The following is a 27,234-nucleotide window of genomic DNA, read 5'->3' on the forward strand; positions in this document are numbered from 1 at the left end:
GTCCCCGGACATTTCTGACAAAGTCTTCTCCTTCACCCTCCTGAGTTCCTCTGCGTCTCTTTTGCTTTATAATCCAGGGAGCAGAACTGCAGGGAGTACTCAGAGTGTGCGTTACAGCAAGGTATAGAATGACTGTCCTTCTGATGCCCTTCCCCATAGAGATTGAGAGATTTGCCTAACTCTAGTTTGTGAAGATCGGGCAGATTGGGTGGATGAGGCTATTCTAGGCCCAAAAGTATTGAGGGTGGTTCAGCATTGTGCTAATGGGGTATGTCGTACACAAGCCTGACGACATCTTGGTGCACCTATTGCATCCGCATCTCTCTCCAAAGCAGCTAGACTCGGCCCTGGATCAAGTTGGGTCAGGACGAGTGAACTTTTAAATATGGGCGTCACTGGGCCATTATTTGCCATCCATCCCTTGTCGCCTCTTGAACTGAGTGGCGAGCTAATTTGTATATAAAGGCAGTAAAGAGTCACATTGCTGTGGGTCTGGAGTCACATGAACGATTGGTCAGATAAAGTTAAAAATGACACAACACCAGGTTATAGTCCAACAGGTTTATTTGGAAGCACTAGCTTTCGGAGCGCTGCTCCTTCATCAGGTGGGTGTGAAGGTTCGGAAAGCTAGTGCCTCCAAATAAACCTGTTGGATGATAACCTGGTGTTGCGTGGTTTTTAACTTTGTCCACCCCAGTCCAACACTGGCACCTCCAAATCAGGACCAAATGAAGGTTTCTCTCCCTAAAGGACATTTCCTTCCTGAAAGAGGAAGGTTTGGATCACACTTGGGGTTAAAAAAAAATCACCGGATTAGGCACAGTCAGTGTGCACATGCAAAGATGATTTTTTTTTCCTGGAGAGATTTCTTTTTGAGGATGTCACTAACAAAGTTGATCAAAGGGACTCCAGTATACTTGGATTTTCAGGAACCTTTGATACAAGCCCCCCCCACACAGGTTGGTTCGTAAATTAAAGCACATGGGATAGAAACAGGGATTGCCAAACAGGCAGAAGACAGAATGTAGGAATAAAACGGATCATTCTTATGTTGGTTGATGTGATTAGCAGAGGACCGCAAGGATCACTACACAGACCTACACAGCATGGAAACAGACCCTTAACAATTATAAACTAAAAATCTGTCCATCTCTTCAAAATTTATTCACCGTCTACCACACTCTGCGGCACTGAATTCCACAGGTGCACAAACAGAAGCAAGTCCTCCACGTCTCTGTTTTAAATCTGTCAGTCCTTATCCAGTATGTTCCAGACTGCCCCACACAGGGAAACATCCTCTCCATGTCTATATTATCAATCCCCCCCCACTGCCACTCGGTCACCCCACCACCCAGACTCCCACATGTAGCCACAACCGCCCGCCCTCCCTCCCTCCCTCCCACCCCCTTCCCCTTCCCATTTTGACGCTCCGTCCTCCCCACTCCACCTGATATCTCCACTCTCCAGCGACACTGTCCCACTCCCACATTCCCACACTCATCCTGCCTGAATTCCCACTGCCCCCCACTCGCCAAGCCCTGCTCAGAGACACAAAATCAATTCCCTGGCCCCTCACCCCTCACACACACACCATTCACCCCCCACCCACTCACCCTCACACACCCCTTATCTGCTCCCCTCACAGACCTCTCACCCCCCTCACAACCCTCTCCACGATACACTCCTCCCTTTACTCACATAATCTTCCCACGTCCCCTCACACACTCCTTACCCCCTCACCCTCACACACCCCAACCCCTCACCCTTATACACCTCATCCTCTTCACCCTTACACACTCTCCAGCCGCCACACACTCCCCACCCCCTCACACATTCCCACCCCATCACACTCACACACACCCCATCCCCTCAGCCTCACACACTCCCCACCCCGCCTCACTCTCATACTCCCACTGCCTCACCCGCGCACACCCCCGCCCCTCGTACACTCCCCACCCCCTCACACTCCCGCCCCCTCATACAGTCCCCACCCCTTCACCCACGCACAATCCCCACCCCCTCACCCACGCACACTCCCGCCCCCTCATACACTCCCCACCCCCTCACCCACGCACACCCCCTGCCCCCTCACACCCCCCCCACCCCCTCACCCACGCACACCCCCTGCCCCCTCACACATTCCCATCGCCTCACCCACGCACAACCCCCCTGACCTGTCACACACTCCCACCGCCTCACCCGCACACACCCCCATTGCCCCCTCACACACTCCCAACGCCTCACCCGTGCACACCCCCTCACACACACCCCACCACCCCCCCCCCAAGCATCACACACTCCCCACCCCCTCACACACTCCCACCGCCTCACCCGGACACACCCCCGCCCCCTCACACACTCCCAACGCCTCACCCGCGCACACCCCCATGCTCCTCACACACTCCCCAGCCCCTCACCCGGACACACCCCCGCCCCCTCACACACTCCCAACGCCTCACCCGCGCACACCCCCATGCTCCTCACACACTCCCCAGCCCCTCACCCGGACACACCCCCGCCCCCTCACACACTCCCAACGCCTCACCCGCGCACACCCCCATGCTCCTCACACACTCCCCAGCTCCTCACCCGCGCACACCCCCATGCTCCTCACACACTCCCAGCCCCTCACCCGCGCACACCCCCGCCCGCTCACACACTCCCAACGCTTCACCTGCACACTCCCCTATGCCTCCTCACACACTCCCCAGCCCCTCACCCGTGCACACTCCCCGTCCCCTCAGTCTCACACACTCCCCACCCCCACACACTCCCAGCACCTCACCCGCATACACCCTCCCGCCCCCTCACACACTCCCACCACCTCACCCACACCCCACCCCCTCATCTTCACACACTCCCACTGCCTCACCTGCACACAACCCCCCAGTGCCTCACCCACTCACAACCCCCCACTGCCTCACCCACTCCTTGCCCCCTCACCCTCGCACACCCCCCCTCACAACCCGGGAATGGGGAGTAGGTGGTTGGGGACGGAATGGGGGACACGCTCCCTCAGGGATTAGGGTGTTAGGGGAGTCGGGTTGAAAGGAGTAGGGAGTGTGGGAGCGGGGGAGTAAGGCATCGGGGGAGTGGGGTGGGGGGGTGTGTGCAGTGACGTACCTACGAGCAGGGGTTTCCTACGGACGGCCGCGCCCACCGATGACGTTTTGTCGACGCCGAGACGCCGGGCCAGGACCCCCTCCTCCACTTCCTCCTCGTCCTCATCGTCAGCAGCGATGGCGTTGGCGGGCTCTCGGTTCCGGGAGGTCACCACCGCCGGCGTCTCCTCGCTGTCCTCCCTGTCTGGGCCGAGCTCGGACAGCAGCGCCAACTCAGATGGGTACTCGAAGGTGGTCTCCAGCTCACCGTCGTTAAAGGAGATGCTGAACTGCAACACAGAGGAGGGAAACACCTCCTGGGTGAGGAAGGTGCTCAGTTTCCAGAGACGATGCCCGCCTTAACCCTGTCTACCAACACACCGACCAAACCCCCGGGCAGCATGGAACAGGAGAGTTGGCCTGGCACCTAACAAGATATCTCACCCCCCCCACGGACCAGTTCCGGTGTCCCCACAGACCATTTGGTCCATCGGGATCGCACCGACCCTCCAACGAGCATCCCACCCAGACCCACCCCCCGCCCCTAGCCTTGTAATCCCACGTTTACTCAGGTTAACTCACCTAACCGACACATCCCTGAACACTAAGGGCTATTTTAGCGTGGCCGATCCACCCTAACCTGCACACCTTTGGATTGTGGGAGGAAACAGGAGCATCCGGAGGAAGCCCACGCAGACAGGGTGGGGGGGGGGGGGGGGGGGGGGGGAGGAGAGAGAGAACATGCAAACTGCACATGAGACAGACACCTGAGGCTGGAATCAAACCCAGACCCCAGCGCCGTGAGGCAGTGGTGCTAACCACTGAGCCACCATGCCCTGTGAGATCCACGGAACATTCCAGCGTGTCCCTTAGGCTGATGTCTGTGGCCCACTGGTTGCATACAACGCCTATGGATCTCAATGGGGGAGGGCTGGTTCCTGAAGCCGGTGCCTAATTTGCAGCATTCTCCCCCTCCCCCTACACCGCACCCACCCCCCCCAACTCCCTTTTACATGACAGACTTCAGTTAATCGCTCAGCATAGCTTCCACTGCCAGTGAGGCGATCGCAGTGCAATGATTTGTTCAGTCAGGGAAAACCTGTCTGAATCTGGTCCAACAGGTTACACGGTCAGGAAAACTGCATGGATTAATGAGAGTCCCCATTTCACAATCAGCCTTTTCACAATGTCGTTGAGCCCTAGCCAACTCTGAGGCCCCTCGATACTGCTCCTCCATTCAATAGGATCGCGGCTGATTCCTCACTTCCATTTTCCCGCCCTTCCCCCCCCAACCATTCCATTCTACTCATCAAGAATCTATCTATTTCAGCCTTAAATATACACAAGGCATCTGTCCCCACAGCTCTCTGAGGAAAGGAGTTCCAAATATTCCACCCTCAGAACAGAAATTCCTCATCTCAATCTTCAATTGGTTCTCTTTTACTCTGAGATGATGCTCTCTGGTCCTCGAGTTTCCCAGAAGGGGCTGCATTAATCCTGATAACCCCCCCTTAAGAATCCTATCTGTTTCACTGAGATCACACCTCATTCTTCTAAACTCCAGTGAGTAGAGTCCCAACTGTTAAATCTTCGCTCATAAAACAATCCCTCCATACCAGGGATCATCTTTGTGAACCTTCTCTGAACTGTCTGTAATGAAACGATACGATTCCTTAAATAAGGGGACCAAAACATCACATTAGCCTTCCACATCACGTATATTGTTGCTTATTTTCCAACTAAACCACCTCCTCACTTGCCTTATTTCACTCTTTTCACACATCCTTCCATTCCCCTCTTTCTTCACCTATATAGCCAGCTCCCTCTCAAATACTCATTGATGTAATGGCGAGTTCCACACAACTTGCCACCCTCTTTGGGGTGAAGAGTCCCCCGCTGGATTTGTGACCGGCTGTCTTCTCTTGATGACCACCTAGAGCCATAGAGATGTCCAGCACGGAAACAGACCCGTCGTTCCGACTCCTCTGTGCCGACCAGATATCCTAACCTAATCGAGTCCCATTTCCCCAGCACTTGGCCCACATCCTTCGAAAGCCTCCCTATTCGTATGCCCATCCAGATGCCTGTTAAGTGTTGCAATTGTACCAGCCCCCCCCCCCCCCACCCCCCACCACTTCCTGTGGCAGCTCATTCCATACGTCTTTAGAATTCCCCTGATGGTGGGATCACTTTCCCCAGGACCACCTCATCGAGACCTTTGGAAACCTCAAAGCACTCTTCGAACACATCGTCTTCCCTTTCCGGAGGGAAAACAGACCCAGTCAGGTCGGTCTTTCCCGACAGTTGTGACCTCGCGATTGTGGCCTCATCCTTGTCTGTAACAAATTGGAGCAAGAGTAGACCCTACAGCCCTTCTAGCATGCTTCACCACTTGGTAAGACCGTGCCTGATCTGGCTGCGTGCTTAATTCCTCTTCCTGCAAGTCCCTTGACATTCCCCCCCTCCCCCACCCCCACTCCCTGTCAATCAAAAATCTGTCCAATTCTGCCCTTAATATATTCAATGACCCAGACTTCTCTCTGGGGTAGAAAATTCCAAATATTAATCCATCTCTGGTGGAAGAAACTCCTCTTCACATCAGTCTGATGCAGCCGGGAGACCCCTGACATTTAAACTGTGGCCCCTAGTTCTCTACTTCTCCCCTGAAGGGAAACATCTTCTCTACCCTGCCAAGATTCCTCAGAATAGTACAGGTTTAATAAGATCACCCGTCTTCCTTCTGTCAATCTGTCCATCTTCCTTCCCACCTATCTGCTCCACCCTCCCCTCCCACCTATCACCTTCACCCCCCACCTCCATCCACCTATTGCACCCTCAGCTACCTTCCCCCAGCCCCACCCCCGCCTCCCATTTACCTCTCCAACCCCGAGGCGCCTGATGAAGGGCTTTTGCCCGAAACGTCGTGGATGCTGCCAGTGACCTGCTGCGCTTTTGCAGCACCACACTCTTGACCTTAATAAGATCAACTGCTCCCCCACCCCCATCCTTCTCAACTCCAATCAGCAATGAAGCCATCTACTCAACCTTCCATCACAAGACACCCAAGAGAACCTTCTCGGAGTTTCTTTCAAAGTATCTCCCTCCTTTAATCCGGTCACCTGAAACTGTAATATGGACAGTGTGGTCCCACTGTGGCTCAGCACTTAAGGAAGACTGTAATGTTTGAACTTCCAGTCTTATAAGGACATGAGAACGAGGAGTAGGAGGAGGCTGTCTGGCTCTTCGAGCCTGCCCCGCCACTCAGTAAGATTATGGCTAATCCTTTTGTGGACTCATGGTGTTTTCACTATTGTCCCTTAACTCCTTTATTTTTCAAAAAAAGTACTGACCTTAGCTTTAAAAGCCATGACAGAAGTAGATTAGATTCGATTCCCGACAGGATGGAAACAGATCCTCTGGCCCAACAAGTCCACACCGACCCTCCGAAGACTAACCCACCCAGACCCAGTCCTCTACCCTTCATTTACCCCTGACTAATGCACCTAACACATGGACAATTTAGCACGGCCAATTCATCTGATCCACACATCTTTGCGTCAACTACTTCCCTGGGAAAGAAATTCCACAGATTAACAACCCTCTGGGTGAAGACGTTCCTTCTCAGTTTAGTTCTAAACCTTGAGGCCATGACTTCTTGTACTTGTCTCACCTACTAATGGAAACATCCTCTGTATTTCTATTTTATCAATCTCCTTCACAATTTTCTGTGTTTCTATAAGATCCACCCACCCCCCGCCCCCCTCATTCTGCTGAATTCCAATGAATGTAATCCCAGTCTACTCAGTCTCTCCTCATAAGTCAACCCCCTCAACTCCGGAATCAACCAGGGACCCCCCCCCCCCTCTGCATTTCATTTTCTACTTAAAACTAAGAAGGTCTGCAGTGTGTAACTTTTAACCTTATTTCGCATGTTTTACACTACACTATAATTACTACAATGTTTAACTTTTAACTTTGTTCTTTCATTCTACCTAGCTCCGTCTGCACCCTAGGCACAACAAACTACCCCCTCACCCCCTCCAGACCCACTGCTGACCTCTGGGGGTGGCAGGCATGGTGCCCCATACGCACCGCCCACTGGACACAGCAGCCCCCCCCCCCCCCCCTCATTCCTCCCACATCTCCCACACATGCCAACTGTCTCCAGCCAAATCATTACCACCCCCACATTGAGCACAGCAACCATGTCAAGGTGAGGGCGGAGAATGGGGGACTCGCTCCCATGGGGAGGTGAGGGCGGAGAATGGGGGGCTCACTCCCATGGGGAGGTGAGGGCGGAGAATGGGGGACTCGCTCCCATGGGAGGTGAGGGCGGAGAATGGGGGACTCGCTCCCATGGGGAGGTGAAGGCGGAGAATGGGGGACTCGCTCCCATGGGGAGGTGAGGGCGGAGAATGGGGGACTCGCTCCCATGGGGAGGTGAGGGCGGAGAATGGGGGACTCGCTCCCATGGGGAGGTGAGGGCGGAGAATGGGGGACTCGCTCCCATGGGGAGGTGAGGGCGGAGAATGGGGGACTCGCTCCCATTTGGGGGGGGGAGGGGAGGGGTGTGTAGAATGGGGGACTCGCTCCCATGGGAGATGGGGGGGTGGAGAATGGGGGACTCGCTCCCATGGGGAGGTGAAGGCGGAGAATGGGGGACTCGCTCCCATGGGGAGGTGAAGGCGGAGAATGGGGGACTCGCTCCCATGGGGAGGTGAGGGCGGAGAATGGGGGACTCGCTCCCATGGGGAGGTGAGGGCGGAGAATGGGGGACTCGCTCCCATGGGGAGGTGAGGGCGGAGAATGGGGGACTCGCTCCCATGGGGAGGTGAGGGCGGAGAATGGGGGACTCGCTCCCATGGGGAGGTGAAGGCGGAGAATGGGGGACTCGCTCCCATGGGGAGGTGAGGGCGGAGAATGGGGGACTCGCTCCCATGGGGAGGTGAGGGCGGAGAATGGGGGACTCGCTCCCATGGGGAGGTGAGGGCGGAGAATGGGGGACTCGCTCCCATGGGGAGGTGAGGGCGGAGAATGGGGGACTCGCTCCCATGGGGAGGTGAGGGCGGAGAATGGGGGACTCGCTCCCATGGGGAGGTGAGGGCGGAGAATGGGGGGCTCACTCCCATGGGGAGGTGAGGGCGGAGAATGGGGGACTCGCTCCCATTTGGGGGGGGGAGGGGAGGGGTGTGTAGAATGGGGGACTCGCTCCCATGGGAGATGGGGGGGTGGAGAATGGGGGATGCCCTTCCATGAGGGCGGAGAATGGGGGACGAGTTCCCATGGGGAGGTGAGGGCAGAGAATGGGGGACTCGCTCCCATGGGGGGGGGGGGGGGGTTAGAATAGGGGACTCACTCCCATGGGGGGTTAGAATGGGGGACTCACTCCCATGGGGGGTTAGAATGGGGGACTCACTCCCATGGGGGGTTAGAATGGGGGACTCACTCCCATGGGGGGGGGGGGGTTAGAATAGGGGACTCACTCCCATGGGGGGTTAGAATGGGGGACTCGCTCCCATGGGGAGGTGAGGGCGGAGAATGGGGGGACTCGCTCCCATGGGGAGGTGAAGGCGGAGAATGGGGGACTCGCTCCCATGGGGAGGTGAGGGCGGAGAATGGGGGACTCGCTCCCATGGGGAGGTGAAGGCGGAGAATGGGGGACTCGCTCCCATGGGGAGGTGAGGGCGGAGAATGGGGGACTCGCTCCCATGGGGAGGTGAGGGCGGAGAATGGGGGACTCGCTCCCATGGGGAGGTGAGGGCGGAGAATGGGGGACTCGCTCCCATTTGGGGGGGGGGGAGGTGAGGGCGGAGAATGGGGGACTCGCTCCCATGGAGGGGTTAGAATGGGGGACTCGCTCCCATGGAGGGGGGGGGTTAGAATAGGGGACTCACTCCCATGGGGGGTTAGAATAGGGGACTCACTCCCATGGGGGGTTAGAATAGGGGACTCACTCCCATGGGGGGGGGGGGTTAGAATAGGGGACTCACTCCCATGGGGGGTTAGAATAGGGGACTCACTCCCATGGGGGGGGGGGTTAGAATGGGGGACTCACTCCCATGGGGGGTTAGAATAGGGGACTCACTCCCATGGGGGGGGGGGGTTAGAATAGGGGACTCACTCCCATGGGGGGTTAGAATAGGGGACTCACTCCCATGGGGGGGGGGATTAGAATAGGGGACTCACTCCCATGGGGGGTTAGAATAGGGGACTCACTCCCATGGGGGGTTAGAATAGGGGACTCACTCCCATGGGGGGGGGGGGTTAGAATAGGGGACTCACTCCCATGGGGGGGGGGGTTAGAATAGGGGACTCACTCCCATGGGGGGGGGGGGGGGGGGTTAGAATAGGGGACTCACTCCCATGGGGGGGGGGGGGGGGGGGGGGTTAGAATAGGGGACTCACTCCCATGGGGGGGGGGGGGGGGGGGGGGGTTAGAATAGGGGACTCACTCCCATGGGGGGTTAGAATAGGGGACTCACTCCCATGGGGGGGGGGGTTAGAATAGGGGACTCACTCCCATGGGGGGTTAGAATAGGGGACTCACTCCCATGGGGGGGGGGGGGGGGGGGTTAGAATAGGGGACTCACTCCCATGGGGGGTTAGAATAGGGGACTCACTCCCATGGGGGGTTAGAATGGGGGACTCACTCCCATGGGGGGGAGGGGGTTAGAATAGGGGACTCACTCCCATGGGGGGTTAGAATGGGGGACTCACTCCCATGGGGGGTTAGAATAGGGGACTCACTCCCATGGGGGGGGGGGGGGGTTAGAATAGGGGACTCACTCCCATGGGGGGTTAGAATAGGGGACTCACTCCCATGGGGACACAGGAGTGGAGAATTGGGGACCCGCTCCCATGAGGGGTGGTGAGGGGATGGAATGGGGGACACGCTCCCTCAGGGATTAGGGGGAAGGAAACAGGGGACTCACTCCAGTTGAGTACACACGACAATAAAATAAATTAAATCTCACTCAGAAAATGCCGAATCCCCTCAATACCCGTTTGTAATATGGTGAACTGGAACTGTGCACTGTGCTGAGTTCTGAGGAAGGGTCACTTGATCTGAAACGCTATCTCTGATTTCTCTCCACACGTGCTGAGCTTTTCCAGCAATTTCTGTTTTCGGAACTCTGCACAATCATCTGCGAAGGGCCTAGTTTCACAGCTTAAGGACAACATTTGTCTCCCAGACGGTGGTGGGAGTCTGGAAGGTACTGCCTGGGGTGGGAACTGAAGTGGGAAACCTCCCAGACTTGAAAAAGTACTCAGATGAAGTGTCATAACATTCAAGGCTACGGGCGGGAAGGTGGGACAGAAAGGGCTGAAGGGCCTCTCCTCTGCATGTTTCAATGACATGGAGAGTGGGACTGAGGCGAGGCGTATAAAATAGATTCAACCAGAATCTCGAGTGGTTTTTGTTCCAGTCAAATTGCTTTGCTGACAGGAAGTTTGTTAATCCGAAGTCACAGAGGTGACAGAATTAGCTGAAAACACGTGGGGAGAGAGGAAGACTATGTTTTGCTTTAAACGGCGGGACGCGGTGGTCTGGATTGAGCTGGAGTGGTGGCGGGGCAAAGCAGACGGGATGGTTACCTGCAAACGATGGAGCCGCTGAATTCACGCATCACCCATTGTGGTTTGCAAATTTGGAGCAGGGTGCACACACCCTGGCAGCAAGATCTGGGGCACTGTCACCACAACGACACCTCGACAACGCACCACATGAAAAGTTATCAGAGAGACCCAGGCACAAAGAGGACTGCACTAGGTCAGACAGCCACAGTGCTTGGTCATAACAGAGGGTTCCCATCGAGGGTCTTTCAAGGAGGGTAAGGAGTTGGCAGGGGATCGTAGGACTCAGGGCGAGATGCAACTGATGGAGGCAGTGGCTGGGGTCAATTAAAATACTCAAGAGGCCGGAATGGGATGAATGAAGATCATCTTTGTAGGACCGGGGGGGTGGGGCGGTTGGGTGATTACAGAAATGTTCTGAGATGGGGAGAGGAGTCCCTTGCGAGGAGAATGGAACCCAAGCCTGCAGAATCGTCAGCATCCCGTCAGACTGTGGACCCCCCGGCATGGGTGGTGGGGGCTGTTTGGAACAGTCAGCACGAAGGAGATGCCCCCTTATATCCAACAAGGGGGAACGCCAACAGAACGGATTGTGCTGCAAGACTCCCCAGCAGGAAGAAAAATAAACGGCATTCCTAATTTCCAGCTCGTGCCCGAATCCTGAAATGGCAAACCTCAGCTTTCTAACCTCAGCTTCATCCTGCCCTTTGCCTGCTCGCTCCAATTTACTCCGAATCACAAGGACAGAGTACAGGAGGTGGCCATTCAGCCCACGCCAATGCTCCCTCCCCTTAGGAAAAGCAATCCAAAAGTCCCACTCCGTTCCCCAAAGAAGACTCAAAAGGTTGAACTCTCTGTGTCTTCTCTCTCCACAAATGCTGACTTTCTGGGTTTCTTTTGTTACCGTTGACGTTCCACTGCCTCGCTGCCCTTTCCCAACAGCTCTGCACCTTTGTCCTTCACATCAAGTATTTCGGCATTTCCCTTTCCGTAGGGGGGCTGTGAATCTACTCTGAACTTGAAGTGCCAAGGCATGGAGTCTGACAGCATGGAAACAGGCCCTTCGGCCCAACCAGTCCATGCCCACCATAATCCCAAACTAAATCAGTCCCACCTGCCTGCTCTCCAAGCCTTTCCTATCCAATATCCACCACTTTCTCTGGAAGTTCATTCCACTCTCTGCATTAAAAAAAACTGACCCTTATGTCTTTTCTGAACCTCTCTCCTCCCACCTTAAAATATAACCTCTAGTCTTGAAATTCCCCACCCTAGGGAAAAGACATCTGACATTTACCTTATCAAAACCCCTTGTGATTTTATGAACCTCTATAAGGCCGCCCTTCACCCTCTTACACTCCAAAACTCCCAGTATAACTAGTCTCTCCAAACCCTCTTCTGAACTCTTTCAGCTTAATAATATCCTTCTCATAACAGGGCGGCCTGAGCTGTACACAGTAATCCAGGAGAGGCCTCACCAACGCTCAGTACAACATGACATCGCAACTCTTACAGTTAAAGGTCTCAGCAAGTTCCAAGGCTTAATAGGCTATGGATCAAGTCCAGGTAAACGAGAGGAGGGCAGTTTGGGTAGAGTCATAGAGTCATAGAGATGTACACATGGAAACAGACCCTTCGGTCCAACCCGTCCATTCCGACCAGATATCCCAACCCAATCTAGTCCCACCTGCAAGCACCCGGCCCATATCCCTCAAAACCCTTCCTATTCATATACCCATCCAAATGCCTGTCTAATGTTGCAATTGTACCAGCCTCCACCACTTCCTCTGGCAGCTCATTCCATACACGTACCACCCTCTGCATGAAAAAGTTGCCCCTTCTGTCTCTTTTATATCTTTCACCTCTCACCCTAAACCTATGCCCTCTAATTCTGGACTCCCCCATCCCAGGAAAAAGACTGTCTATTTATCCTATCCATGCCCCTCATAATTTTGTAAACCTCTATAAGGTCACCCCTCAGCCTCCAACGCTCCAGGGAAAACAGCCCCAGCCTGTTCAGCCTCTCCCTATAGCTCAAATCCACCAACCCTGGCAACATCCTTGTAAATCTTTTCTGAATCCTTTCAAGTTTCACAACATCTTTCCGATAGGAAGGAGACCAGAATTGCATGCAATATTCCAACAGTGGCCTAACCAATGTCCTGTACAGCCGCAACGTGACCTCCCAACTCCTGTACTCGATATTCTGACCGATAAAGGAAAGCATACCAAACGCCTTTTTCACTATCCTATCTACCTGCGACTCTACTTTCAAGGAGCTATGAACCTGCACTCCAAGGTCTCTTTGTTCAGCAACACTCCCTAGACCTTACCATTAAGTGTATAAGTCCTGCTAAGATTTGCTTTCCCAAAATGCAGCACCTCGCATTTATCTGAATTAAACTCCATCCTCCACCTCTCAGCCCATTGGCCCATCTGGTCAAGATCCTGTTGTAATCTGAGGTAATCCTCTTCGCTGTCCACTACACCTCCAAACTTACTAACTGTACCTCTTATGCTCGCATCCAAATCATTTATGTAAATGACAAAAAGTAGAGGACCCAGCACCGATCCTTGTGGCATTCCACTGGTCACAGGCCTCCAGTCTGAAAAACAACCCTCCACCACCACCCTCTGTCTTCTACCTTTGAGCCAGTTCTGTATCCAAATGGCTAGTTCTCCCTTCATTCCATGAGATCTAACCTTGTTAATCAGTCTCCCATGGAAAACCTTGTCGAATGCCTAACTGAAGTCCACATAGATCACATCTACTGCTCTGCCCTCATCAATCTTCTTTGTTACTTCTTCAAAAAACCTCAATAAAGTTTGTGAGACATGATTTCCCACGCACAAAGCCATGTTGACTATCCCGAATCAGTCCTTGCCTTTCCAAATGCATGTACATCCTGTCCCTCAGGATTCCCTCCAACAACTTGCCCACCACCGAGGTCAGGCTCACTGGTCTATAGTTCCCTGGCTTGTCTTTACTGCCCTTCTTAAACAGTGGCACTACGTTTGCCAACCTCCAGTCTTCCGGCACCTCACCTGTGACTATTGATGATCCAAATATCTCAGCAAGGGGCCCAGCAATCACTTCTCTAGCTTTTCACAGAGTTCTCGGGTACACCTGATCAGGTCCTGGGGATTTATCCACCTTTAACCGTTTCAAGACAGCCAGCACTTTCTCCTCTGTAAGCTGGACATCTTGCAAGATGTTTAGCGTAGACATGATGAGAAAAAGGCCTGATTCTGTGCTGCATGAGTCTATTCCAGTCAGCAACAGCAACCCCCAATCACTCTTAAAATTCCCCTTTGCTTGGAAAACAACCACAGCTTGCCCGGTCAACTCAGAAGCTTCCAAAGGAAATCCCCTTCCTCCGGTCACTTCCTGGTTTCCTCTCTGGGGACCCGGGGCTAGTGCAGTGAGTCACTTGGAGCACTGTCATCCTTCCGAATTGGGATTGCAATCCAGAAGGAGGGAGTTGGGCTGGGGCCGGGGTTTGTCACTGGCAGGAAGAGCGATCGCAGGAGGTGGAGCATGCAAGGGACAGTTTACTCGACAAGGGTGGGGAGTTTGTTACTGCATTGAGCTACAACTAACCACTCACATCAACACTCACGGCAGGTTGTGGGTTGGAGGCCTTGGTTGGGAGGGGGGGGTGGGGAGGAAGTTTGTTTACGTCTGTGAGACCGAGCTCCTGGCTGCAATGTTGTAGGCTTGACACGCTCTCGACGTTGAGGGATACAGTAACCTTGAGGCATTGGGAACAGAATCACTGTCCAACTAATTCTCCACTCAGAGGCTGTTTTACAAACCAAGCCACCTCACTGACTGTGTTGTACGAGATGAAGTGCTTCAGACCGCGAGGTTCTGCCATATTTGAACTGTTACTTCCTGCCTCTTTAACAAATGTTTTATAGAATCCCGACAGTGTGGAAACAGGCCCTTCGGCCCAACAAGTCCAATCCAACCTTCCGAAGAATAACCCATCCAGACCCATTCTCCTATCCTATTACTCTATGTTCCCCCCCCTGACTAATGCATGTAGCCTGCATATTCCTGGACACTATAGTCAACTTAGTGCACATCTTTGGACTGTGAGAGGAAACCAGAGCACCCGGAGGAAACCCACGCAGACACGGGGAGAACGTGCAAACTCCACACAGACAGTTGCCCCGAGGCTGGCGCCGTGAGGCTGCAGTAAAACGATGAAAGAAACGATGCCGTTTCAAGGAAGGCCAGGGGTTTGTCCCGGCTGACGTTCTGGAACCCTTTTAAACGGGTTCAGTTTTGGCACCGCTTTCTGGGACGGGCGTGGGCTGGTGCCGTGAGAGGCGCTACAGAAATGCAAACGCCCTCCCACTCTCACTCTGTTTCACTTCCTTTGGCGAGAGGGCAAGATGACACTCGTTTTAGCACAAACACTGCTGTGTAAACTGCCTGAGGAATCCCAATCACTTGATGATTGTGTGGAAGGGAGGGTGAAGGGGTCAATAGGTAGTCACAAGCACTCCACAGAGAGAGAGAGAGAGAGAGAGAGAGAGAGAGAAATTCAGCCTCTCTATTCTGCTGCTCTATTCCGCCAATGAATAACTGATAACTCTGTTTACCTACTTGAACATAAATGATAACGCTGTTTATCTAGCTAATCTTCTGATTTGTTTGCATAAATCAAAATTTATTGATCCACGCCAACTGATGATCAGCAACCACAGATTTGTTTGGGGCGGGGGGGGTGGCGTGGAGGGAGGGAAGAGAGAGTTTCATATTTCCACACTGCCTCGAGTGTGAAAAATACCAACCTGATTTTGATTTGGAGATGCTGGGGTGTACAAAGTTAAAAATCACACAATCACCCGATGAAGGAGTGGCGCTCCAAAAGCCAGTGTGCTTCCAATTAAACCTGTTGGACTACAACCTGGTGTCACGTGATTTTTAACTTTGCACAACCAGATTGTGCTGAGGAACCATTCCTAACCCCTTGCCTTTCAATTCTCTCCCCACTCCAGCTTTTGGTGGAAACACGTTCCCGCTGCCTGACTTTATTCATGCCTATGAGGTCGGCGTCAGGCCCAAGTTTTTACAACCTGTCTTTATGACTTGGTCCTCTGTGTGTGTTCATTGTGACCGGACCTAACGTTGCTGAGAAGACTTTGTATCGGACCAACTGCCGCATCACCTATAATCCAAGATGCAACCATCCCCAATCTTGCAGCACTTGGTACAAAATCTTCATGTATGCCTCAGCATTTGGTTCTGGTCTCTCCCCCGTCCATTGCTCCAATTTTCCGCAGTCATCGAATCATAAGAAACCCAACAGTGTGGAAGCAGGCCATTTAGCCCATCGAGTCTACACCGACCCTCTGAAGAGAATCCCACCATCTCTGTAACCCTGCATTTTCCCACCTTGCCTGCACATCCATGGCCAATCCAGCCGAGCCTGGGCATCGTTGGACTGCAGGAGGAAACCCCCACAGACACGACGAGAATGTGCAAGCTCCACACTGACCCTCCAGAGACCCGAGGGTGGACTCGAACCTGGGTCCCTGGCAGCGTGAGGCAGCAATGCTAACACCACGGAGCCACCATGCCGCCCCCAGTCTGCCAGCACTTCTCTTCCCATGGTTCCTTCTCTTCCCTTCATCCCCACTAAATCTGTCACGGCTCATTCAGCAGCTGGTTCCCTGCTCTCTGGAGCACCACAAGGTCTCTACCAAGCCACATGCCATCCTAACCATAAAACACAGGAGCAGCATTAGACCATTCAGTCCCTCAAGTCCACTGATACATTTCTCAATCCCATTCTCCTTCCCTGTAACCCTTTATCTCCTGACTAATGAAGAACCTACCTCTCTGTCTTAAATACATTCAAGACTTGGCCTCTATGGCCTTCTGAAAATGTGTTGCTGGAAAAGCGCAGCAGGTCAGGCAGCATCCAAGGAACAGGAGAATCGACGTTTCGGGCATCAGCCCTTCTGCCATATTGAGTTCCACGATTCACCACCCTCTGGCTGAAGAAATTCCTCCTCATCTCTGTTCGAAGGGTTAACACTTCAGTCTGAGCCTGTGCCTTTCAACCCTAGTCTCTTACTGGTCCCCCCATCTTACTATCCACATCGACTCTATCCAGGCCTTTCAGTATTCCCCGACATCCTTTTAAATTCCATTGAGTAAGGTAATATTCCTCAAGTGACAAGGCCTTCGTGCCTGGGATCATTCTTGTAAACGTCCTTGGACCCCCTCCAATGTCAGTACATTCTGCTTTAGAACAGGGGGTCCAAAACCACTCACAGTACTCCAAATGTGGTCTGACCAGCACCTTATACAGTCTCAGCAGTACATCTCTGCTTTTGTATTGTAACCCTCTTGAAACGAGTGCCAACATTGCCTTTGCCATCCTAACTTCTTGTTGAACCTGCAAGTTATCCCTACAAGAGTCCTGAGCTAGGACTCCCAAATTCCATTGTGTTTCAGATTTCCAAAACTTTTCCTGTTTAGAAAATAGCCCAAGCCTCTCTTTTTAAAGAAAAAGGAATCCTTAACAGTGTGGAAAAAAGCTATTGAGCTATTGAGTCCACAACCCTCTGAAGAGCATCCCACCCAGACCCACCCTATCTCTGTACTGCCCATGGCTAGTCTGCACATCCCTGGACACTACGGGCAATTTAGCATGGGCCAATCCACCTGACCTGCACATCTTTGGACTGTGGGGGGAAACCGGAGCACCCGAAGGAAACCCACGCAGACACGGGGGAGAATGTGCAAACTCCACACAGACAGTTGCCCCGAGGCTGGAATCAAACCCAGGCCCTTGGTGCTGTGAGGTAGCAGTGCCAGCCAATGAGCCGCCCCTATTCTTCCTACCCAACAGCAAAACCTCACCCTTTCCCCAATCTGCCACTTTTTTGCCCAATCTGCAGTCCTTCTGCAGCCTCCCCACTTCATCAACACGACTGGACATAGACCACCATATCGCTGAACATTCACTTGTCACTGGGTGACAAACTCAGAATCCCGTCCCTAACAGCGCTGCAGGTCTCCCTGCACCTCACAAAGACTGCAGCAGATCAAGAAGGGCTCACCGCTACCTTGTCCAGGGACACTTGGGGACGGGCACTAAGTGCTGCCCAAGCCAGCGACAGCCAAATGCCACATGGGAATTAAACCTTGTCCTCTAACTACTTCCCTCTGGTAAAGTGTTCAAAGTGATTTCAAGGATGTGGCCAGGTTTGGAAAGTTTGAGCTATAGGGTGAGGCCGGATAGGGTTGGGGCTGTTTTCCCTGGAGTGTTGGAAACTGATGAGTGACTTTGTAGAGGTTTATAAAATCATGAGGGGCATGATAGGGTGAATAGTCAAGGTCTTTTCCATGGGGTAGGACAGTTCAAAACTGGAGGGTGTAGGTTTAAGGTGAGATTTGAAAGGGTTTCAGGGGCACTATTTTCACATAGAGGGTGGTGTGTATGGAACAAGCTACCAGGGGAAGTGGTGGAGGCTGGTACAATGACAGCATTTAAAAGGCATCTGAATGGGGACATGAATAGGAAGGGTTTAGAGAGATATGGGCCAATTGCTGGCAAATGGGATTAGATTAATTTAGGATATCCGGTCGACGTGGATGAGTTGAACCGAAGGGTCTGTTTTTGTGCTGTACATCTCCATGATTCTAAACGGGACTAGATTTATTTAGGATATCTGGTCAGCATGGATCGAAGGGTTTGTTTCCCTGCTGTACATCTCTCTGGCTCTAAGTGCAACTGTCTGACCCAACCGCCAAACCTTCACCCAGGTCCTGCGCTTCTGTTTCCCTTCACATACCTCACTAAAGAAAATCTATAAGCACAGATTACTGTTGACTGTGGTGAGAACAATTCACTGTCGGGTCTGTACGATACGATGCCGGCCAACATTAGTCATTTACAGATGGGAGTGCAAACACAGATCATTGCACTCCCTAGTCAAGTCTGTAGACAACGTCATAAACAATAATGCGTCGTGCACACAGGGTTACAGGAATTGTGGTCTGATTGCAAGAAACATGCCACGAAAGTAGCTAGTTCTTTCTATTTCCTCCCCCCTCACAGCGGAGAGTGTTATTTTGGGTTTACTGCACTGATGAGTTGCAAACGCACAAAAAAAAGCAGTGTCCCACCGCGAATCTTTAAGTGAAGTGGATGGATCTATAGCATATGGAAGTATGCCAAAGAATTCAGCAGTGCATAACTATCTGATTACAACAGACACATGAACAAGCCCAGCGGCAGAGACTAGCCAGCTGTTCACAAGGGGAATGAGGGCTGAGAATGGTAGAACCACATTCACTTCATTCGCTGAGCGATAGAGTGGCCAAGAAGGTGGGGGGAAGAGATAGAAGAGAAAATCAGCAGAGAGGAAATGTTGGAAGGCATCAGATAGAGCCAAAGAGAAACCGCATAAACTTGCATCGGCGTAGCAACTTTCACATCCTCAGAGAATCCAGAAGCGAATCATAGCCAATCATCATAATCCCTTTTGAAGTACACTTACTGATCACAGTCACAACAGTCAGTTTGTACAAAGATAATCCCCACAAAGGGAGGGCAGGAAGTGAACTGAGTTAGAGATAGAGGGAAAGAGGGGGAAGAGAAGAAGGGAAAGATAGCAAGATACGAGAGAGTGGTGCACAGAGATACAAATACACACACATGTATTCACTCTACACATTCACACACACAGACACAAATTCACTCTTACATACACAAACATTCACAGACACACACAAATTTTTTCTTACACATTCACATAAATACACATATTCACAGTTACACACACATTCACTCACTCACACGGAACACAATTATATTGATTCTTACACATACACTCACACATTCTCTCTCTCTCACACATTCACTCACACACACAAGGACATAAATACATTCACTCTTACTCACACACACATATAGACACACACACAGGTACACAAGCAAATTCACTGTCCCACAAACACATTCACTTGTATGCACACACCAACACAGGAGAAACAGAGGAAGGAGAAAGGGGAGAGAAAGACAATGTTGCAACCAATGGAAATGGTGATGATGGGGAATGGTTCTCTCTGCACTGGCAGACTGAGCTTGTGGGGTCTTTACAGCTTCAACTCTTGATGATCGCCCCCCCTCACACTAACCCCACCTCCAGCGCCCACCTTCCAGGTGTGCCCCATTGCCCCAATTCGCTGGGCATGCCTCTTACCTTCCCCCGGCTGACGCCAGACTTGACCAGGCACGACCTCTGCAGGGTCAGGTAGCCACCAATCACCTGGATTTCCTCTGCCGTCGGATACCGTTTCTTTGCCGGGGTAGCTGGCGGACTTGCGGGCGGTGTCCCCGAGGTGCCATTCTCTGTCGTCGCGGCGCTGCCAGAGGGCGGGCTCTTGCTGGTCGCCATCTTGCGGGGGTTGATAGGTGATGGTCCTGCCCGACTTGCGCTGGGGGGGCAGGGGAGAAGATGGGTCGCAGCCTCCCCTCGCCATCCTCCGTCCACCGCCCCGGGGGCCAGCCTGGAGGGGCGTGTGGTGACCAGGTACCCTTCAGGCCCTGCCCTCCATCGGTGGTACCCTCCGTATCCCGGGCGCCCACCTCTCCCTCCCCTTTCCGCGGCTAGCATCTCGAACGGTGAAGGCCGGAAGCCTCGCTTCCCGGGGGGCCGGCAGTGGGAGGCTGGTGGGCCCGCTCATGTCGCTGCTGGGCTCCCCCCGAGTGGCGTCTGGCTCCGGCCCAGGATCGGGGACGGGGGGCCTCTCCGGGGCCTGGCATAGGCTGCCCGCCTGAGGCCCAGCCTCCCTGGTGTGTCTCCGGTCTGTCGCCGCGGCAGAAGTGACGGCAGGAAGGCAGAAGCAGCAGCAGCAGGGGCCTGCTCTGCACAGGAAGAGGAAGCCGCACTGACAGGCTTGCTGCTGGCCTGGGAGAGCTGAGAGCGCTGACGTTGTCAGGGGAGGTGGGGGAGGAGAGGAGGAATGGAGCGGAGGCCTCCAACTGAGGCTGCTGCGGCTGCTCGGGGGGCAAGGCCTCACCATCGGCCAGGGCCTGGGCCTCCCCCGGGTTCGGCCTTGATGTCCCCCGCTGGGCCGGAGCCTGAGTCTGGATCCGGCCTCCTGCTGCCCCCAGAAACAGGCCCAGGGTTGCCCCCCCTTCTCCTCCTCCTCCCCCTCCCCAACTAGCCCCCGGGACCCCAGCCTAGTGACTTGGGCCCTCCTCGCTGATGGGGTAGGCCCGGCCCGGGGTCTCTGTGGCCGACCCGGTGCCTCAAAGTGGCTGCGGAAAGCGGAAGAACCGTGCGCGGAGGTGATGGGGTGCGAGCGGGACTGGGGCCTGCGCTCCCCGACCCGGGGCCGTGAGCGCACCCTGGTGGGACGGAGGAAGACGCGGCCCCGGAGCGGCCCCGGCGTTCCAGGATGTTCTCCGTGATGCAGCGGGAGCGCGGAGGGCCTTGCCGGGGGCCTCCTCCCCGCCCCCCCGCCCTCCGCCACCCGGGGGCGCCCCCGCTGGCCGAATCTGCTCAGCAGCCGGGTAACCCTCCCCCGCCTGGACCCTCCGCTCCCACCTCTGCCTGGGCACCTCCCAAAGGAGTTCAGATCCTCCGCGCTCCTGCTCTCAAAGGGGGACCGGAGGTCAGGCTGACACGCCCCATGCTGACCAGCATCACCGTTCACACTCGCGCGGCTTCCCCTGGTGGCCTGTGAGCCCAGGCCCAGGACTCAATGATTGGTCATGTCATCTCCCAATATGGCAGTCACCCCCGGGGCGTGGCTGGACAGCTCAGTCCCTGGGACTCCCAGGGGGGCTCTGCTCCAGCTCCAAACCGCTCTTCCCTCTGCTTCTCTCCCGCTGGATGAAGTGGTTCTGACACAGGGGGCCCAATGTTCTCCCACACCACCACGGCAGTCTGTCGCTAACGGCGACGCAGGCCTCAGGCTCCGTCCCGTCTGTCCGGTCTTGGCCGTGCAGCCTGTCAGGCTAGGCCCAGCCTGTCCCTCGGCTGGGGACTTCCGACGGCGAGGACCCAGGCAACAGCCTGGCCCCGCCTCCTCCTCGATGATCTCCTCGTCTTCAGGCCGGAATTCTGGCCAGTCTCTCCTGCTCTTCCCTTCTCACTGCGCCTTCCTTCTTCTCTCATCCCTTCGCTTCCTCTCCAAGCAGCTGAACCTTCCACTGAGGCGGGGACGTCATAGCGGACTTTCAGTTGCTCTCCACCTCCCCCCGCCCCCCCCCCCCCCCTGGTGAAACGTCAAGGGGACAAACTCTCTCACCGCCCAGCCCTGGCGCCTAAACCCCTGCTGCACCTACCCAGCTTCACCCCCAGGTCAACCTGTCTCACGGGGAAATCGAAGGGGGGCCTCAAAGGTAGTGACCTCACCGGCATCACCATGCAGGACAGAACCAGACCCGGGTCTCCGGCCAAACGCTGAAACTTTCACCCTGACACATTATGGACACTCGAACCCTCACACTCAATACCCTGGGAAACCTTCTCACTCACACTTGGACCTCACAAATCGACACTCACTCACTCTCGGACCCTCCACTCTCCACTCTCAGACACTCACACCCTCGCTCTCTGAATCTCACTCACTCTACGACACTCATCTCCCTGGACTCACCCACCAATTCCACCGTCAGGTATACACACTTCGTGAAATAACTCAGGTTCCCATCTGTCCTGGATAAATCTGTCTGGGGGGGGGGGGGGGGAAATCCTCCTGTCTGTCCTGGGATAAATCTGTCTGGCTGGGGAGGGTGGAAATCCTCCTGTCTGTCCTGGGATAAATCTGTCTGGGTGGGGGGTGGAAATCCTCCTGTCTGTCCTGGGATAAATCTCTCTGGGTGTGGGGGGGAAATCCTCCTGTCTGTCCTGGATAAATCTCTCTGGTGTGGGGGGTAAATCCTCCTGTCTGTCCTAGGATAAATCTCTCTGGGTGAGGGAATCCTCCCTGTCTGTCCTGGGATAAATCTCTCTGGGTGGGGGGGAAATCTCCTGTCTGTCCTGGGATAAATTTCTCAGGGTGGGGGGGAAATCCTCCTGTCTGTCCTGGATAAATCTCTCTGGGTGAGGGAATCCTCCTGTCTGTCCTGGCTAAATCTGTCTGGGTGGGGGGAAATCCTCCTGTCTGTCCTGGATTAAATCTCTCTGGGTGGGGGGAAATCCTCCTGTCTGTCCTGTGGATAAATCTCTCTGCCCCGGAATAAATCTTCCTCTCAGGGATAAACCTCTCTCCCCCTCTTTGACAGGGAGTCTGTCCCAGGGACTAACCTTTCTCGCCAGTTAGCCTCTCCACCCGGGAATAAATCTCTGTCGCTGAGTGGGGAAACAGCCCATGAGCTGGATTCCAGGCCGGGGTTTGGGGGGGGGGAGCGAAGGCGATGGTTGCCTCTCCCGGGTCAGAAGACTCCGCTGTCCCGGGACAGGGTGCCGCCCGCCTCCCGAACAAAAAAGGGAGCGGCTGACGGGCGGGCGCCCGGGTCGGGGGGTCTCCCCGGCTGAGGTGTGGAGCTGTCCCGATCCTCAGGAACCGTCCGGCCGATGGGGAACCTTCGGCTGAAAGCAAAACCTGCCCCGGGACTGGGGGAAAAACCACTGCCTCCCCGCAGTGACTGAGAGAGACAGACAGAGACAGAGCATCCGGGAAGGGGCAGGGACCAGAGAGAGAGAGAGAGTGTGTCAGGGGAGAGAGAGAGAGAGAGAGGGGCGGGGGGTGAATAGATAGATAGAGAAAGAGAGAGGGAATAGAAGGGGAGGGCAGGCAGACAGACAGACAGAATAAAACGAGAGGCGGAATAGAGAGAGAATTAAAACGTGAGGGTAGAGAGAAAGAGAGACAGTAACTGGTTATAGAGAGGGAGGGAACAGACAGACGTGCAGGTTGGGGGGGGGGAGAGAGTGAAAGGGGAGATTGAATGGGGTGGGAGGGGGGACTGGGGGGGAGATGGAATGGGGTGGGAGGGGGGGGAATGGGGGGGAGATGGAATGGGGTGGGAGGGGGGACTGGGGGGGAGATGGAATGGGGTGGGAGGGGGGAATGGGGGGGAGATGGAATGGGGTGGGAGGGGGGACTGGGGGGGAGATGGAATGGGGTGGGAGGGGGGAATGGGGGGGAGATGGAATGGGGTGGGAGGGGGGAATGGGGGGGAGATGGAATGGGGTGGGAGGGGGGAATGGGGTGGGAGGGGGGAATGGGGGGGAGATGGAATGGGGTGGGAGGGGGGAATGGGGTGGGAGGGGGGAATGGGGGGGAGATGGAATGGGGTGGGAGGGGGGAATGGGGGGGAGATGGAATGGGGTGGGAGATGGAATGGGGTGGGAGGGGGGGAATGGGGGGGAGATGGAATGGGGTGGGAGGGGGGGAATGGGGGGGAGATGGAATGGGGTGGGAGGGGGGGGAATGGGGGGGAGATGGAATGGGGTGGGAGGGGGGGGGAGAGAGGAATGGGGGGGTGTGGGGGGAAGAGAGGAATGGGGGAGTGTGGGGGGGGGGAAGAGGAATGGGGGTATATGTGGGGAGGAGAGAGGAATGGAGGGGTGTGGGGGAGGGAGAGAGAGGAATGGAGGGGTGTGGGGGAGGGAGAGAGAGGAATGGAGGGGTGTGGGGGAGGGAGAGAGAGGAATGGAGGGGTGTGGGGGAGAGAGAGGAATGGAGGGGTGTGGGGGGGGAGTGAGAGGAATGGGGGAGTGTGGGGGAGAGAGAGAGGAATGGAGGGGGGTGGGGGGAAAGAGAGGAATGGGGGTGTGTGGTGGGAGAGAGGAATGGGGGTGTGTTGGGGGAGAGAGGAATGGGGGTGTGTGGGGGGGGGAGAGAGAGGAATGGAGGGGTGAGGGGGGGAGAGAGGAATGGAGGGGTGTGGGGGAGAGAGAGGAATGGGGGTGTGTGTGGTGAGGGAGAGGGGAAGGGGTGTGTGTGGGGGGGAAGAGGGGAAGGGGTGTGTGTGGGGGGGAAGAGAGGAATGGGGGTGTGGGGGAGAGAGAGGAATGGGGGTGTGGGGGGGGGAAGAGAGGAATGGGGGTGTGGGGGGGGGAAGAGAGGAATGGGGGTGTGGGGGGGGAAAGAGAGGAATGGGGGGTGTGGGGGGGGGAAGAGAGGAATGGGGGTGTGGGGGGGGAAGAGAGGAATGGCGGTGTGTGGGGGGGGGGGAAGAGAGGAATGGGCGTGTGGGGGGGGAAGAGCGGAATGGGGGGGTGTGGGGGGAAGAGCGGAATGGGGGTGTGTGGGGGGAGAGAGAGGAATGGGGGTGTGTGGGGGGAGAGAGAGGAATGGGGGTGTGTGTGGGGGGGAAGAGAGGAATGGGAGGATGTGGGGGAAGAGAGGAATGGGGGTGTGGGGGGGGGAAGAGAGGAATGGGAGGATGTGGGGGAAGAGAGGAATGGGAGGGTGTGGGGGGAGAGAGGAATGGGAGGGTGTGGGGGGAGAGAGGAATGGGGGGTGTGTGGGGGGGGGAGAGAGGAATGGGCGTGTGGGGGGGAAGAGAGGAATGGGGGGGTGTGGGGGGAAGAGAGGAATGGAGGGGTGTGGGGGGAAGAGAGGAATGGGGGTGTGTGGTGGGAGAGAGGATGGGGGGTGTGTTGGGGGAGAGAGGAATGGGGGTGTGTGGGGGGGGGAGAGAGAGGAATGGAGGGGTGAGGGGGGGAGAGAGGAATGGAGGGGTGTGGGGGAGAGAGAGGAATGGGGGTGTGTGTGGTGAGGGAGAGGGGAAGGGGTGTGTGTGGGGGGGAAGAGGGGAAGGGGTGTGTGTGGGGGGGGAATGGGGGTGGGGAGGAATGGGGGTGTGGGGGGAGAGAGGAATGGGGGTGTGGGGGGGGGAAGAGAGGAATGGGGGTGTGGGGGGGGGAAGAGAGGAATGGGGGGTGGGGGGGGAAGAGTGGAATGGGGGGTGTGGGGGGGGAATGAGAGGAATGGGGTGTGGGGGGGGGAAGAGAGGAATGGGGTGTGGGGGGGGAAGAGAGGAATGGGGGGTGTGGGGGGAAGAGCGGAATGGGGGTGTGGGGGGGGAAGAGAGGAATGGGGGGTGTGGGGGGGAGAGAGAGGAATGGGGGGTGTGTGGGGGGAGAGAGAGGAATGGGGGTGTGTGGGGGGGGGAGAGAGATGGGGATGTGGGGAGGTGATGGGGGTGGGGGGGAAGAGAGGAATGGGGAGGTGTGGGGGGAGAGAGGAATGGGAGGGTGTGGGGGAGAGAGGAATGGGAGGGTGTGGGGGGAGAGAGGAATGGGGTGTGTGGGGGGGGAGAGAGGAATGGGGAGTGTGGGGGGGAAGAGAGGAATGGGGGGGTGTGGGGGGAAGAGAGGAATGGAGGGGTGTGGGGGGAAGAGAGGAATGGGGGTGTGGGGGGGAAGAGAGGATGGGGGTGTGGGGGAAGAGAGGAATGGGGGGTGTGGGGGGAGAGAGAGGAATGGGGGGTGTGGGGGGAAGAGAGGAATGGGGGGTGTGGGGGGGAAGAGTGGAATGGGGGTGTGGGGGGGAAGAGAGGAATGGGGGTGGGGGGGGGGAAGAGAGGAATGGGGGGTGTGGGGGGGGAGAGAGGAATGGGGGGTGTGGGGGGGGGAAGAGTGGAATGGGGGGGTGTGGGGGGGAAGAGAGGAATGGGGGGGTGTGGGGGGAAGAGAGGAATGGGGGGTGTGGGGGGTGTGTGGTTGGGGGGGGGGGGGGGTGTGTGGAATGGGGGGTGTGGGGGGGGAAGTGTGGTTGGGGGGTGTGGGGGGGTAGTGTGGTTGGGGGGGTGTGGGGGGGGGATGTGTGGTTGGGGGGGGGGGGGGGGTGTGTGGTTGGGGGTGGGGGGGGGGGTGTGTGGTTGGGGGGTGGGTGGGGGAGTGGTTGGGGGGGGTGGGGGGGTGTGGATGGGGGGTGTGGGGGGATGAGAGGTATGGGGGTGTGGGGGGGGGTTGTGTGGAATGGGGGGTGTGTGGGGGGTAGAGAGGATTGGGGGGTGTGGGGGGGGTTGAGAGGAATGGGGGTGTGGGGGGGGAAGTGAGGATGGGGTGGATGTGGGGGTTGTGTGGTTGGGGTGTGGGGGAGAGGAATGGGGGGTGTGGGGGGGGGGTGTGAATGGGAGGGTGTGGGGGGAGTGGATGGGGGTGTGGGGGGGGGGGGGAGAGAGGAATGGGGAGTGTGGGGGGGAAGAGGATGGGGGGGTGTGGGGGGATGAGGGATGGGGGGTGTGGGGGGAGTGTGGTATGGGGGGTGTGGGGGGGAAGAGTGGATTGGGGGGGTGTGGGGGATGAGAGGATGGGTGGGGGTGTGGGGGAGAGAGGAATGGGGGGGTGTGGGGGGGGGATGAGGGAATGGGGGGTGTGGGGGGGGGAAGAGAGGAATGGGGGGTGTGGGGGGGATGAGAGGAATGGGGGGTGTGTGGGGGGGGAGAGGGAATGGGAGGGTGTGGGGGGGAAGAATGGGGGGTGTGGGGGGAAGAGAGGAATGGAGGGGTGTGGGGGGATGAGAGGAATGGGTGGGGTGTGGGGGGTAGAGGATGGTGGGGTGGGGGGGGGAGAGAGGAATGGGGGGGTGTGGGGGGGAAGAGAGGTATGGGGGGTGTGGGGG

The 27,234-nt window shown here is 56.0% G+C and overlaps 1 pseudogene; it reads right to left on the bottom strand.

The window, feature by feature from the left end:
• Positions 1-782: 782 nt before the first annotated feature.
• Positions 783-21,905, bottom strand: LOC140455060 (uncharacterized; annotated as a pseudogene).
• Between the last annotated feature and the right edge of the window lie 5,329 nt (positions 21,906-27,234).

Source organism: Chiloscyllium punctatum, chromosome 30 (genome assembly GCF_047496795.1).
Source record: "Chiloscyllium punctatum isolate Juve2018m chromosome 30, sChiPun1.3, whole genome shotgun sequence".
Classification (NCBI taxonomy): domain Eukaryota; kingdom Metazoa; phylum Chordata; class Chondrichthyes; order Orectolobiformes; family Hemiscylliidae; genus Chiloscyllium; species Chiloscyllium punctatum.